The sequence below is a fragment of the Panthera leo genome, chromosome D1 (genome assembly GCF_018350215.1).
Source record: "Panthera leo isolate Ple1 chromosome D1, P.leo_Ple1_pat1.1, whole genome shotgun sequence".
NCBI classification, from domain to species: domain Eukaryota; kingdom Metazoa; phylum Chordata; class Mammalia; order Carnivora; family Felidae; genus Panthera; species Panthera leo.
In genome coordinates, this window is record NC_056688.1 from 55,147,780 (window position 1) to 55,161,732 (window position 13,953).

At 37.3% G+C, this 13,953-nt stretch overlaps 1 protein-coding gene across 5 annotated transcripts in view; it reads right to left on the reverse strand.

Moving 5' to 3' along the window:
* Nucleotides 1–13,953, reverse strand: part of ACER3 (alkaline ceramidase 3) — a 181,024-nt gene that overhangs the window by 123,209 nt on the left and 43,862 nt on the right. The gene's annotated exons all lie outside the window — the stretch shown is intronic.

The window sequence follows — 13,953 nt, forward strand, 5'->3', positions numbered from 1 at the left end:
CGAAAACACTAATTCAAACGGACAATATGCACCCTATGTTTATTGCAACATTATTTACAATTACCAAACTATTGAAGCAGTTCAAGTGTCCACCCAGAGACGAATGGGTAAAGAAGGTGTGTGTGGTGTGTGTGTGTGTGTATATATATATATATATATATATATATATATATACACACATACATATATGTGTGTGTGTATATATATACATATATACATATACATATATACATATATATACATATATATGTATGTGTGTGTATATATATATATATATATATGTATATATATACACACCACACACAATGGGATATTTTTCAGCCATAAAAAAGAATAAAATCTTGCCATGTGCAACAACATGGCTGGATCTAGAAAGTATAATGCTAAGCAAAATAAGTCAAAATACCATATGATTTCGCTCATATGTGGAATTTGAACAAAGGGGGGAAAAAAAAGAGAAAGACAAACCAAGAAACAGACTGCTAACTGTAGAGAACAAACTGATGGTTACCAGAGGAAAGGTGGGTAGGGGCCAGGTTAAATAGGGAATGGGGATTAAGAGCACACTTATCGTAATGAGCACTGAGTAGTTGTTGAATCACTATTATGGTACACCTGAAACTAATATAACACTGTATGTAAACAGTACTGGAATTAAAATTAAAAACTTAATTTAAAAAAAACTAGCTACAACAATTTATTAGTGAATAGACAATAAAAAACAGGTAAATTATATTAAAAACCTACATGGAGGGGAATAAAAGAGTAGAGGTTTAGTGAGTGAAGTTGTTATCAACATAAAAAAGACTGCTATAAGTTGTCTTATGTAAGCCTCAGGGTAACCATAAAGCAAAAACCTACAGTAGATCACAAAAGATAAGGGGACGGGAATCAAAGCATACAACTATTGAAAATCATCAATTCATAAAGGCAGCAAAAGAGGAACAAAGGAATAGGGAAACTACAAAACAGCCAGAAAACCAGACGGCATTAGTTAAGTCCTGACTATCAATAAATAATTACTCTAAATGTAAATGGATTCAATTCTGCAATTAAAAGGCATACAATGGCTGCATGGATTAAAAAAAAAAAATCAAGACCCAAGTATATGCTGGCTACAAAACATTCTTTTCAGGTTTAAAGACATGCATATGCTCAAAGTAAAGGTATGGAAAAAGATATTCCATGCAAGGGAAACCAAGAGAGCAAAGGTAGCTAACTTAGACAAAATAGATATTAAGCCAAAAACTGTAACGAAAAACAAAGATCATTATGTAATAACAGAGGCTTAATTCATCAAGAGGATATAATAATTGTAAATATGTATACAGCCAACATCAGAGCACCTAAATATATTAAGCAAACACTAACAGATCCTAAGGGAGAAATAATATAATTAATAGTAGGGGACTTCAATACCCCACTTTCAACAATGAATTGTTCATCCAGATGGAAAAATAATACAGGAAAGTTGGACTTAAACTACACCTGACACCAAAAGGACCCAACAGACATATATACAGAACATTCCATCCAAGAGCAGCAGAACATACATTCTCTATGACAGATCATATGATAGGTCACAAAACAAATTTTAGCAAAAATTTTAAAACTGAAATAATACAAAGTATCTTTTCTGACCGCAGTGGTCTAAAACTAGAAATCAATAACATGGAGAAAAACTATAAATTCACAAATATGTAGAAATTAAACAACAGACCCCTGAACAACCAATGGAGCAAAGAAGAAATCAAAAGGTAAATTAAAAAATATCTTGAAGTAGGGGCGCCTGTGTGGCTCAGTTGGTTAGGTATCCAACTTCAGCTCAGGTCATGATCTTTCGGTTCGTGGGTTCAAGCCCCACGTTGGGCTTTGTGCTGACAACTCACAGCCTGGAGCCTGCTTCAGATTCTGTGTCTTCCTCTCTCTCTGCCCCTCTCCCTCTTGCGCACGTGCGCACACTCTCTCTCTCTCTCAAAAATAAACAAACATAATAAATAAATAAATAAATAAATCTTGAAATAAATGAAAATGAAAACACAATAGGCCAAACTTATGGAATACAGCTAAAATAGTTCCAAGAGGGAAGTTTACAGCAATAAATGCCTGTGTTAAGGAAAAAAAAAGATCTCAATCAACCTAACTTTACACCTCAAAGAACTAGAAAAGAACAAACTAAGCCCAAAATTAGGAAAAGAAATAAAGATCAGAATGGAAATAAATTAGATTAATGGAACAAAGAGCTGTTTGTTGCTTTTTTTTTTTAAGATAAAAATGGACAAACCTTTAAGCTAGATTAACTCAGGAAAAAAAGATAATTCAAATAAAATTAGAAGTAAAAGAGAACATTACAACTAATACTACAAAAATAAAAAGGATCATGAGAGACAACTATAAACAATTGTATGCTAACAAACTGGAAAACCTAGAAGAAATAGATAAACTCCTAGATATATACAATCCATGAAGACTAAATCAGGAAGAAACAAAATCGTAATGAAACAATAACAAGTAAGGATATTGCATCAGTAATCAAAAACCTTCCAGGGGTACCTAGCTGGCTCAGTCAGCAGAGCATGTGACTTGATCTTGGGGTCATGAGTTTGAGCCCCACACTGGGTGTAGACATGACTTTAAAAAATAATAAGAAAATTAAATTAAAATTTCAAAATAAAAAAATAAAAAACTTCCCAACACAGAAAAGCTGAGGACAAGTAGTTTCATTGGTGACTTCTACTAAGCATCTAAAGAATTGACACCAAAACTCAAACTGTTCCAAAAAAATAGAAGAGCGAGGAATACTTCCAATCATGTGTTCATGAATCCAGCATGACCCTGATACCAAACTATATGATGTCATGGAAATGTGGAATCTAAAAAAGCCAAACTCAGAGAAACAGAACAGTGTGGTAGTTACCATGGGCTGAGGGTGGGGTGCATGGAGGGTGGAGAAATTAGCCAGAGTACAAACTTCCAGTTATAGGATTGACAAGTTTTGGAGATTTAATGTACAGCATGGTGATTACAGCTAATAATACTGTATTATACACTTAAAAGTTGCTAAGAAAGTAGATCTTAAATGTTTTCACCACACACACACAAAAATGGTAATTATGTGGTAAGATGCAGGTATTACCTAATGCTATGGTGGTAATCACTTTACAATACATAAGCTTATCAAATCAACCCACTGTACGTATCAAAATTATATAACATTACACAGTTAACCCTTGAACCACACAGATTTGAACTGTATGGGTCCAGGGGCACCTGGGTGGCTCAGTCGGTTAAGCGTCCGACTTCGGCTCAGGTCATGATCTCATGGTCCATGAGTTCGAGCCCCGCGTCGGGCTCTGTGCTGACAGCTCAGAGCCTGGAGCCTGCTTCCGATTCTGTGTCTCCCTCTCTCTCTCTGACCCTCCCCCGTTCATGCTGTGTCTCTCTCTGTCTCAAAGCTAAATAAACATTAAAAAAAAAAAAAAAAAAAAGAGTCACTGAGAGCAGAACAAAATTAAAAAAAAAAAAAAAAAAAAAGAACTGTATGGGTCCGATAAATATAATACACTACTGTAAATACATTTTGTTTTCCTTATGATTTTTTGATTATTTTTTAATGTTTATTTATAAAAGAGAGAGAGAGAGAGAGAGAGAGAGAGAGAGAGAGCGCAAGCGGGGGAGGGGCAGAGACAGAGTGGGACAGAGGATCTGAAGCAGGCTCCATGCTGACGAGAGCCCAATGTGGGGCTCAAACTCCCAAACCGTGAAACCATGACCTGAGCCGAAGTTGGAAGCTCAACTGACTGAGCCACCCAGGCACCCCCTTATGATTTTCTTATGACATTTTCTTTTCTCTAGCTTACTGTATTGTAAAAATACAGTATATAATACATAAAACATACAAAAATATATTAATCAACTTATCTTATTGGTAAGGCTTCTGGTCAACAGTAAGCTATTAGTAGTTCTATTTGGGGGAGTAAAAAGTTATACATAGCTTTTCAACTGCATGGGTGGGTTGGAATCCCTTAACTCACTATTATTCAAGGGTCAACTCTTTTCAATTATATCTCAATATAACTGGTGGAAAATCCCCCCCCCCCACCCCGCCTCCACCAAATCTAACTATTTCCAAGTAACTTAACTGAATCCTAGAACAAAATTCAAAACTATTTCTGATAATACAAAAAATATCCAGCACCCAACAAGGTAAAATTAAACACAATATCTGGCATCCAATCAAAGATTACCAAGCATATAAAGAAAAAACACAACTCATACTGAGAAAAATAATCCAGGGAAACCAATCCGGAACTCATACATATGTTAGAATTAGCAAACAAAAATTAAAACAGTTTATATAAAAGTCTAGAAAATACAAACTAGAAGATCAGTGGTTATGTGGTAGAGCAGAGGTAGAGGGAACAGTGGGAAAGGGAAGACTTACAAAGGGACATGAGAAAACCTGGAGGTGATGGGTATGTTCATTATCTTGATTGTGGTGATGGTTTCTTATGTGTATACATATGTCAAAACTTAGTTTGCACACCTTAAGTAGGCACACTCTGTTGTATGTCAACTATACCTGATAAAACTGTTTTTTGTTGTTCTGCCTCTAGGGAGTAAAATTAGAGCATAGAGAAAAAAGAGTTAGGGAAAGGTACTGCTTTCTGGTTTTTTACAAGCCTTTTTTAGCATGACCTAGATTTTAATCTATTTTTTAATGTACTGTATTTTTATATTTTTAATTTATTATTTTGATAAAATAAAAACTAATTCAGGGTGCCTGGGTGGCTCAGTCGATTAAACATCCAGACTCTTGGTTTCAGCTCAGATCATGATCTCGCTCTGTGGATTCGAGCCCCAGAGTGGGCTCTGTGCTGACAGTGCAGAGCCTGCTCGGGATTCTCTGCCTCCCTCTCTTTCTGCCCCTCCCCTGCTCACAAGCATGCTCTCTGTCTCTCTCAAAATAAATAAATAAACTTTATTTAAAAAATTAAAGAAACTTTTAGGAAAGGGAATGAAACAGATGGAGAGAATTTCATAGATGTGGTAAGATTTGAGCTGGAACCTGAAAGGAGAGAAAGGAACTGAAGTCTACTGAGCCTATTAAAGTATCAGGTACTGGACTTCACAGTACACACATGCTAACTTGCCTCTCACAACAACCTTGTGAAACATTGTTACCTCATTAAACGAACAATAAAGTCAGGCTAAGAGATTATACAATTTACCCAAATTCTCGCAATAAACAAATGGCAGCACCAAGATTTTATTCCAGGTCTATCTGTCCTTACAGCCAACGTTCCCACCCACCCCCCTTTTTTCTAATGTTTATTTTTGAGAGAGGGAGAGAAAGAGAGAGAGCACAAGTAGGGAGGGGCCAAGAGAGAGGGAGACACAGAATCCAAAGAGGCTCCAGGCTCTGAGCTGTCAGCACAGAGTCCAATGCAGGGCTCCAACTCACAAACTGTGAGATCATGACCCTGAGCTGAATGAAGTCTGAGGCCTGACCAACTGAGCCACTCAGACACCCCCTCCTTTTTTCTTTTTTAAGAGAGAGAGAGAGAGGGAGCTCCAGTGCATGAGCAGGGGAGACAGGCAGAGGGAGAGAGAGAGAATCTTTTTTTAAGTTTATTTATTTTTGAGAGAGAGAGACAGAGAGAGAGAGAGAGAGAGCAAGCAGGGAAGGGGCAGAGAGAGGGGGACAAAGGATCTTTAAGCAGGCTCTGTGCTGACAGCAGGGAGCCTGATGCGGGGCTCAAACTCACAAACAGCGAGATGAAGACCTGAGCTGAAGTCAGATGCTCAACCACTGAGACATCCAAGTGCCGAGAGAGAGAGAGAGAGAGAGAGAGAGAGAGAGAGAGAGACAGTGAGAGAGAGAGACAGAGAGAGAGAGGGAGGGAGAGAAAGAGAGACAGACAGAGACAGAGACAGAGAGAGAGAGAATCTTAAGCAGGCTTCATGCTCAGCAAAGACCCCAACGCAGGGCTGTGACCGTGGGATCATGACCTGAGCCAAAATCAAGAGTTGGATGCTCAACCAACAGAGCCACCCTGCTGCCCCTAAATGTTCTTCCCTTTAAATGCACAAGCACAATGTTTGCACAAAGGTCCTTATTGATGTTTTAAAAATTATATCAGAGAATATTCTATTAAAAATGTTTTATGCCCCCTCCCTGCTTGTGCTTTATCTTTCTCAAAATAAACATTAAAAAAAATTTTTTTTTAAATGGGGACACCTGGGTGCCTCAGTCGGTTAAGCGTCCAACTCTTGGTTTTGGCTCAGGTCACGATCTCACAGTGGTGAGTTCAAGCCCTGCATTAGGCTCTGCGCTGGCAGTGTGGAATCCACTTGGGATTCTCTCTCTCTCTCCCTCTCTCTCTGCCCCACTCATGCTCTCTCTCAAAACAAATAAGTAAACATTAAAAAAAACTTTTTTAATGTTTTAAGTAAATTCCCAATTGTACAAATAGCAAAGTAATTTGCCAGGTGGAAAATATAAGGTGGGGAGCCAGAAAAATTGATGGTTACATATTTAAACAGTAGTTACCAATAGCTTTAAGTAAACCTGCAGAACATGTTGAATACCGTGCCATTCAGAAGGGCCCTAGCATTCAAACTAACAAGAATCTTTACTGATGGCTGAGATAAAGGAATTGAAATACACCCAAAAGTACAGATAGTATTAAATTTTGCTGAGATGTCAATACTACGGAGGTCAGAAACACATTTCGAATAACCTGGAAGGCAGGGGGTAGGAGAGAGTCCTACAAACTATAGGAAACTCAATTAAAGGTCAACGCAAAGTTTCACAAATTAGAATGAGGAACACAAACCTTAAATATAGGCTAGTGTGAGAGACAGAATAAGGACAACTGTGAGAGAAAGATCCAAAGGCAGAAAAATGACAGTAGACTATTCTTGGGGAAAATCTGAATATACTATCTCAAAGCAAGATTTAGAGGTAAAAATGGAAAGAGCTGGATAGTGGTCATCCTTCTTTCTGCTTTAATTCAGCATCTCTTTGGACTGTTTACCTATTTGTGGCACCCTACTTTAAACAAACAGATCTTAAATACTGAGAGAAGAAACTAAAATAAAGGAATCATTTACTTAATTAATAAAACATGTCATATGAGAAAGGCATGATTCTGGTCTTTAAATACCTGAAGGACTGCTAAATTACAGGTGAATGAGGTGTAGTGCAGTTGTAAAATATAACAATTAAAATCAATGAAGTTACAGAGAAGCAGATTTCCACTCAATATAAGGCAAAACATTCTAAAATTAGAGCTGTCCAAAAAAAAGTGTAATAAGCTGCCTTATTTTGGGCAGGGGCCATGTCTTACACTTGTATGCTTCTCCCTTAGCACAATACCAAGGACAGAGCAGGCACTCCAGAAAATCTGACAGAATGAATAAATGCATGCATGTATGCTCAGTGAAACCAGACTATAATTTTTCCTTTATCCTCTGGCATTATTCATAAAAGTACATGTTTCTTCTCTTTTGATTTAACAATGGTTATAGCAGACAGCAGCTTGTTTTGCTAAGCTTTACATATGGAGAGAGATGAAAGAATGGATGAATTAAGAAAAGACAGGGGTGCCAGGGTGGCTCCGTCAGTTAAGGATCTGATTTTTGGTTTGGGCTCAGGTCATGATCTCACAGTTCGTGAGTTCAAGCCCCATGTCGGGCTCTGCTCTGTCAGCACAGAGCCTGCTTGAGATTCTCTCTCCCTCTCTCTCTGTCTGCCCCTGGCTCTCTCTCTCAAAATAAATAAATAAACTTAAAAAAAGAAGAAGAAGAAGAAGAGAGCATTAGACATACTCTTTTTTAAAAGTATAAAAATACCATATTGTAACAAAAGAAGTGAAACTGAATTTTACATGTTTTTAATAGCAAATGCATCCTTGCTATGAAACATAAAGAAATTTACACTCCTAAATTTCCTCCCGCCTCTCTTCCCCTATTTACTTACTTTTATTAGTCATTTCCACATTGTCAAAGACCATATATTTCACATTGTCAAGGATTACGTTTAGCTCTGTAAGCCACATTTTCCATTCTTGTGCTTTTTTAAATAACAGCTTTATCAAGATATAATTCACATATCACAAAACTTACCCTTTTCTGTACAATTCAGTAGTTTTAATACATTTACAGAGTTGTGCAATCATCACTAATTTTAGAACATTTTCATCAGCTCAAAATGAAACCCACACCCATTAGCAGTCAACTCCCCATCTCTCCTTCCCACAGTCCCCGGAAACCACTAGTCACTTTCTAGGTCTGTGGATTTGGCTATTTTGGACATTTCATATAAATGAAACTATACAATATGTAGTCTTTTGTATCTAGCTTCTCTCACTTAGCATAATGTTTTTAAGGCTTATCTATGTTGTTGCATGCATGTGTCTATAACTTCATTCTTTTTTATTGCCAAATAGTCCATTGAATGGATATGCCACATCTTGTTTATATATTCATCAAGTGGTCATTTGGATTATTTCCATTCTTTGGCTATTATAATGTGCTATGAACATTCATATACAATTTTTTGGGTGGACATGTTTTCAATTCTCTTGGATAGATACCTAGGAGAGGAATTCCTGCATCATATGGTAATTCTATGGTCATCCTTGTTTTTAGCCTCAGTTCTCCATTTAATGGATATAGTACCTTTACTAGTTTTTTCCCCATGGCTGTTCTTCCCATTTTGCCTTTTTTTTTTTAATGTTTGTTTTTTTTTTTTATTTTTGAGAGAGACAGAGCATGAGCGGGGGAGGGGCAGAGAGAGAGGAAGACACAGATTCTGAAGCAGCCTCCAGACTGAACTTTCAGCAGAGAGCCTGAGGCAGGGCTCAAATCCATGAACAATGAGATCACGACCCGAGCTGAAGTCAGACGCTCGAGCTGAAGTCAGACGCTCAACCGACTGAGCCACCCTGGCACCCCTTGCCTTTATTTATTTATTTTTAATGTTTATTTATTTAATTTATTTTTTTGTTTTTTTGAGAGAGAGACAGAGCAGGGGAGAGGCAGAGAGAAAAGTAGACACAGAATCTGAAGCAGGCTCCAAGGCTCCGAGCTGTCAGCACAGAGTCCGATGCGGGGCTCAAACCCACAAATCGTGAGATCGTGACTGAGCTAAAGTTGGACGCTTAACCGACTGAGCCACCCAGGCATACACCCCCCCTTGCCTTTATTTTTTTTAAACAAGTTCTACTTGTTTAGATTTCATCACCCATCTTCACATAGTTTTTCAGGGGGTTATACGTGTTGTACTCCCTGACATCTTGAGTCCTTGAGAACATTGTGCTCTGCGTTTATTCTCAAAAGATGACTTAGCTATGTTGGGATCTCTCTTTCCTTCAGAAGTTTCTAAGTATTGTGCTGTTGTCTTCAAGATTGAACATTACTATGGAGAAGTTTGAAGCTAGCCTAAATGTTTCCCTTGTAGAAGACTTGCTTTCTTGCCTAGACTCCTGAAGGATTACTGCATTATACTTAAATCTATGTATTTTGGTAGATAATAGGTATTGAAATCAGAAAAAAATGCTATACCCACTCTCTCTACACAGCTAATAAAACATAATAAAGACATTATTGACTCCTGAGTCAGACTGACAGCTTGAATCTGTAACTGCAGGCTGTAGTGCTACACCTGTAATTTTTAATAGCATCAAAACATGTCACATACTTAGATACAAAATCTAACAAAAAAGGTGTAAGACAAAATATTAATAAAACTCTAGGCAGGTTTTCTGGGTACAAATTGAGAAACTGATTTCAAACTTTATATGAAAATTTAAAATGCCAAGAACAACCCAGACAATCTTAAGTAACAACAAAATTAGAGTATTTACACTACTAGATATCATGGCCTATTAGCAAGAATAGACAAATAGAACAGAAAAGATCCCAAGAGCAAACTTGTATAGTCACCTGATTATGACAAACATGGCCCTGCAGTGTAGTAACAGAAAAAAATGCTCTCTTCTGGATCGACTAGATACTCACATGGGAGGAAAACAAACTTGGACCCCAAACTCACACTTCTTATACAAAAATAGATTCAAGATGTACTGCTGATCTAAACATGATAGGTACAACAATGTAACTTGTAGAAGGAAACACAGCAAAACATCTTGATGACCTTGGAGCGCCAATGAGTTTTTAAACAGGACACAAAAAGAATTAACCACAAAGGCAAAAAAACTATAATATCAAGAAGCTGAGGCTACAAAGTCAAGCTAAGACTATAAAGTCAAGAAGAATAAAAGGTTGTTTTCAAAAAGCTGATTTAAAGACTAATAGGTATGAAATTGTTTTGTAAATAAGGAGATATATAAATGTTAGCTAATTTAACTTTACTGACCAAAAAGAACGCATATAAAATGATCATGAACTGAAAAATTTTTGGTTAAAAAATGGTGTAAGTCCAAGACCAATCAAATTCTAAGTAGAAGTAATTTAGCCTTTATTTTCTATAATTCATTTACATTAACATTTTAATTTAAAATTTTAAAAATAATATAGCCACATTGTAGAAAATATATAAGGAAAAGAAGAGAAAAAAATCCATTATTTTACCATCTTAAGACATCCATTTTTATCATTTTGGTGTTTAAGGGAACCCTAACCAAACTCAGAGTAATTTGAACAAGAAAGGTTTATGATAAAGAATCATTAACTATGAGAGAAATGGAGTAACGAAAGATAGCCAGTAAGAAGTAAAAGGAGGCACCTCAGTCGGTTAAGTGTCAGACTCTTGGTTTTGGCTTAGGTCATGCTCTCATGGTTGTGGGATCAAACCCCATGTCAGGCTCCACACTGGGCATGGAGCCTGCTTGAGATTCATTCTCTCTCTTTCTCTCACCCTCTGTCCCTCTCCCCACCCCCCACCCCCCCCACAAGTAAAGAGAAGTCTACAGACTGTAGGAATAGCAGATATAAGGAACAGTCCACTATCCCTAAGACAGAGATAGAACAATAAAAGAAGAGGTCCCAGCCAGGGCTGAAATCTAGACCTTGTGGGAGAAGGAAGGCATGGCCATAGCTCATAGAACAGCAGAAAAGTTTCCTGTGGTACCACACCTGCAGAGCTTTCTGAAAATCCACCCTTCAGAACTTGTTCTTCATATGCCCTTCTAGGAGGCCAGGGAAGCTGATCACATCGAGTGGGGGAGCTACTGACTAGAGTAAAAACTGACCCAGCTTTAGGATCTGGGCACTAGGGGAAGCTTCATGCACTGTAAGAGACAGATGCTAGTTAAGCCACTTGCACTGCAAGAGCTAGGCACTGGAGAAGCCAAGCCAGCACACCAGAACCAGGAAGGGAAACCCTTCCCTCTTGCAATTGTCTTTCCAGTGCCCTCTACTGACAAAGTTTAACGTTCTGCCAGCTGTCAAAAGAAACACTGAAAGGGCCCAGTTCCATTTTCACAGAGCATGCAATGAATGACGAATCTGGGGCTGACAGGTAATAAGCTGACAACTAACACAATTAAAACTATGTTTTCATCCATCAGGCCTGGGCATAACTATGGTTAGTGAGGGTTCCCCAAATACCAAAATGATAAGAATGGTTTTTTTTAAGATGGTAAAATGATTTTCTCTCTTTTTTTTTCTATATTTTCTACAATGTGGTTATATTGGTTTTTTAAATTTCAATTAAACTATTACTAATATAAATGAATAACAGAAAATAAAAGCTAAATTACTTCCACTTAGAGTTTAATTGGGTTTGGGGTGCTCCCAGAAAATTCAAAGTTTTTTTTTTTCCCAGGAATAAAAACCAGAGATTCATTCACATACTACACAATAAGTATACCGAAACATTAAAGCAAAATTTTTTTTTCATAGAATCCTGCTTGAAAATAGACTTAAGGAATTTTTTTAAATCTGAAACTATGATATTTTTATATCCCCAAACACAATTTCTTTTTATTCTCCCCAAAAGTAAATTTGAAACAACTCTGAATAAAGAAATAGTATGAAGACGTTTGCCTCGGGATGACAGTAGGTGGAGCCAGTGTGCAGGACAGTCTCAACAGTTCTCCGTAATTTGGCCAAATACATAGAGCCCTGGGGCAACTGGGCAAACAATTGAGAGCTCCGTTGTATTTATAAGTGTATAACCACCACCCAGAACTAAAGATAAAAAAACAGAACCATTAAAACCTGGTAAAGCTGAAAAAATTATCTATATTGGTTCACTGCCACCGTGAGGAACCCTCTTGCACAGTTAGCTAATATACTAGATGAGTGAGAATTGTAACTGGTTTGAGCCTGAAAGCAACCTGGCACTTTCCCCAAAGCAAGTTCATTTTGTCAAGTATTTTACTGCTTATGCAAATGTTCAAATAATGTCAAAGTTTCCCAGAACTTCAGAGACTCTAGAGCTGAAAGAAGACAGGCAGATCACCTAATTTAATTTCCTCAGTTTATATCAGGCAACATTTTATTCATACCTACTACCACTCTCTAGCTGTGTTAACTTAGGAAACTTATTTATGCTTAAGACTTAGTTTCCTGACCTGTAAAATGAGGGGGAAACCCCAAAATATTTAAATTATTTAAATAAGTATGATGAAAACAATAAATATGACCCCCCAAAATCATTTCTCATATGACAAAGATCCACTGAACATTATGCAGAACTTCCACAATCTTGCTATGTTAAGAATTAAGTGCTGCCTGGGAATTGTCTTGGTACTTAGATCTGAGCTCAGAACAGCAGTCACAAGGAAGAAAGTCTGTCTTCCAACCCAGACCAATAACAAAGAAAGTTGCAGTATATGCTGGTTCACTCAGAGTTAAAAAAAAAAAAAAAAAAAAAAAAAATCATATAAATATTATAGTATTAGGTACTCCTCAGTATAGTATCTTTTAAGACAGATATCAGCATAAAAACAGGAAATCAATTTAGGTATGTCTTACTTTTTAAAAAATAATAAGCACAAATTCAGTTCAACTTGACAAACATTTATTAAGTATTTCCTATGGGCAAGGCAACTGAGATGGGAAATGGGAAGAAAGGTTAGCAGGTGAATAACCTTGGTTCCTGTCCTGAGAATGCATGTAGACAATTCAGTAGGAAAGAGAGACAGGGAAACAACTAGGAAGGGATAATGGCAGGACCAACAAGCACCCAACAACATACCCAGGGGAAGGGAGGGAACCCAAGAGGAGCTTCAGTATGCAGCTAGCATTTGAGCTAATTCCTGAAAGTATTTATATCACTACTAATACAAGAGTCATTCTGTTTTCTTTAGAGTGAATATAGTAGCTTCCAAAAATTATTTATGAAAACTCATTTTACATATTATGTTTTAAGACATACTTTCTTGGGGTACCTGGGTGGCTGAGTCAGTTAGGCTTCTGACTTCAGCTCAGGTCATGATCTCACTGTTTGTGGGTTCAAGCCCTGCATCCCGCTCTGTGCTGACAGCTCAGAGCCTAGAGCCTGCTTCAGATTATGTGTCTCCCTCTCTCTCTGCCCCTCTCCCTCTCACACTCTCTCTCTCAAAAATAAATAAAACATTTAAAAAAATTAAAACATACTTTCTATTTTCACTTTTCTGCATGTAAGTTATACAAAAATGTATGTTTTTAATTTTATTTTTTTGAAAAAGAGTACATACACATGTGCGAGCAGGGGAGGAGCAGAAGGGGATGGAGGAGAGAAAGACAGAGAGAGAATCCTAAGCAGGCTCCATACTCAGCACAGAAGCCAATGCAGGGCTTGATCCCAAGACCCTGAAATCATGACCTGAGCCAAAATCAAGAGATGGATACTCTACCCACTGAGCCACCCAGCTGCCCCTATACCCAAAATATTTTTAAACCATTTATTATAACAATGAAGGTGTTCATATAAGTTAAAGAGGAAGTACATTTTAGGTTTGGGAAGAAAGGCCAAGTACATAGTAGTAAAGAGATAAC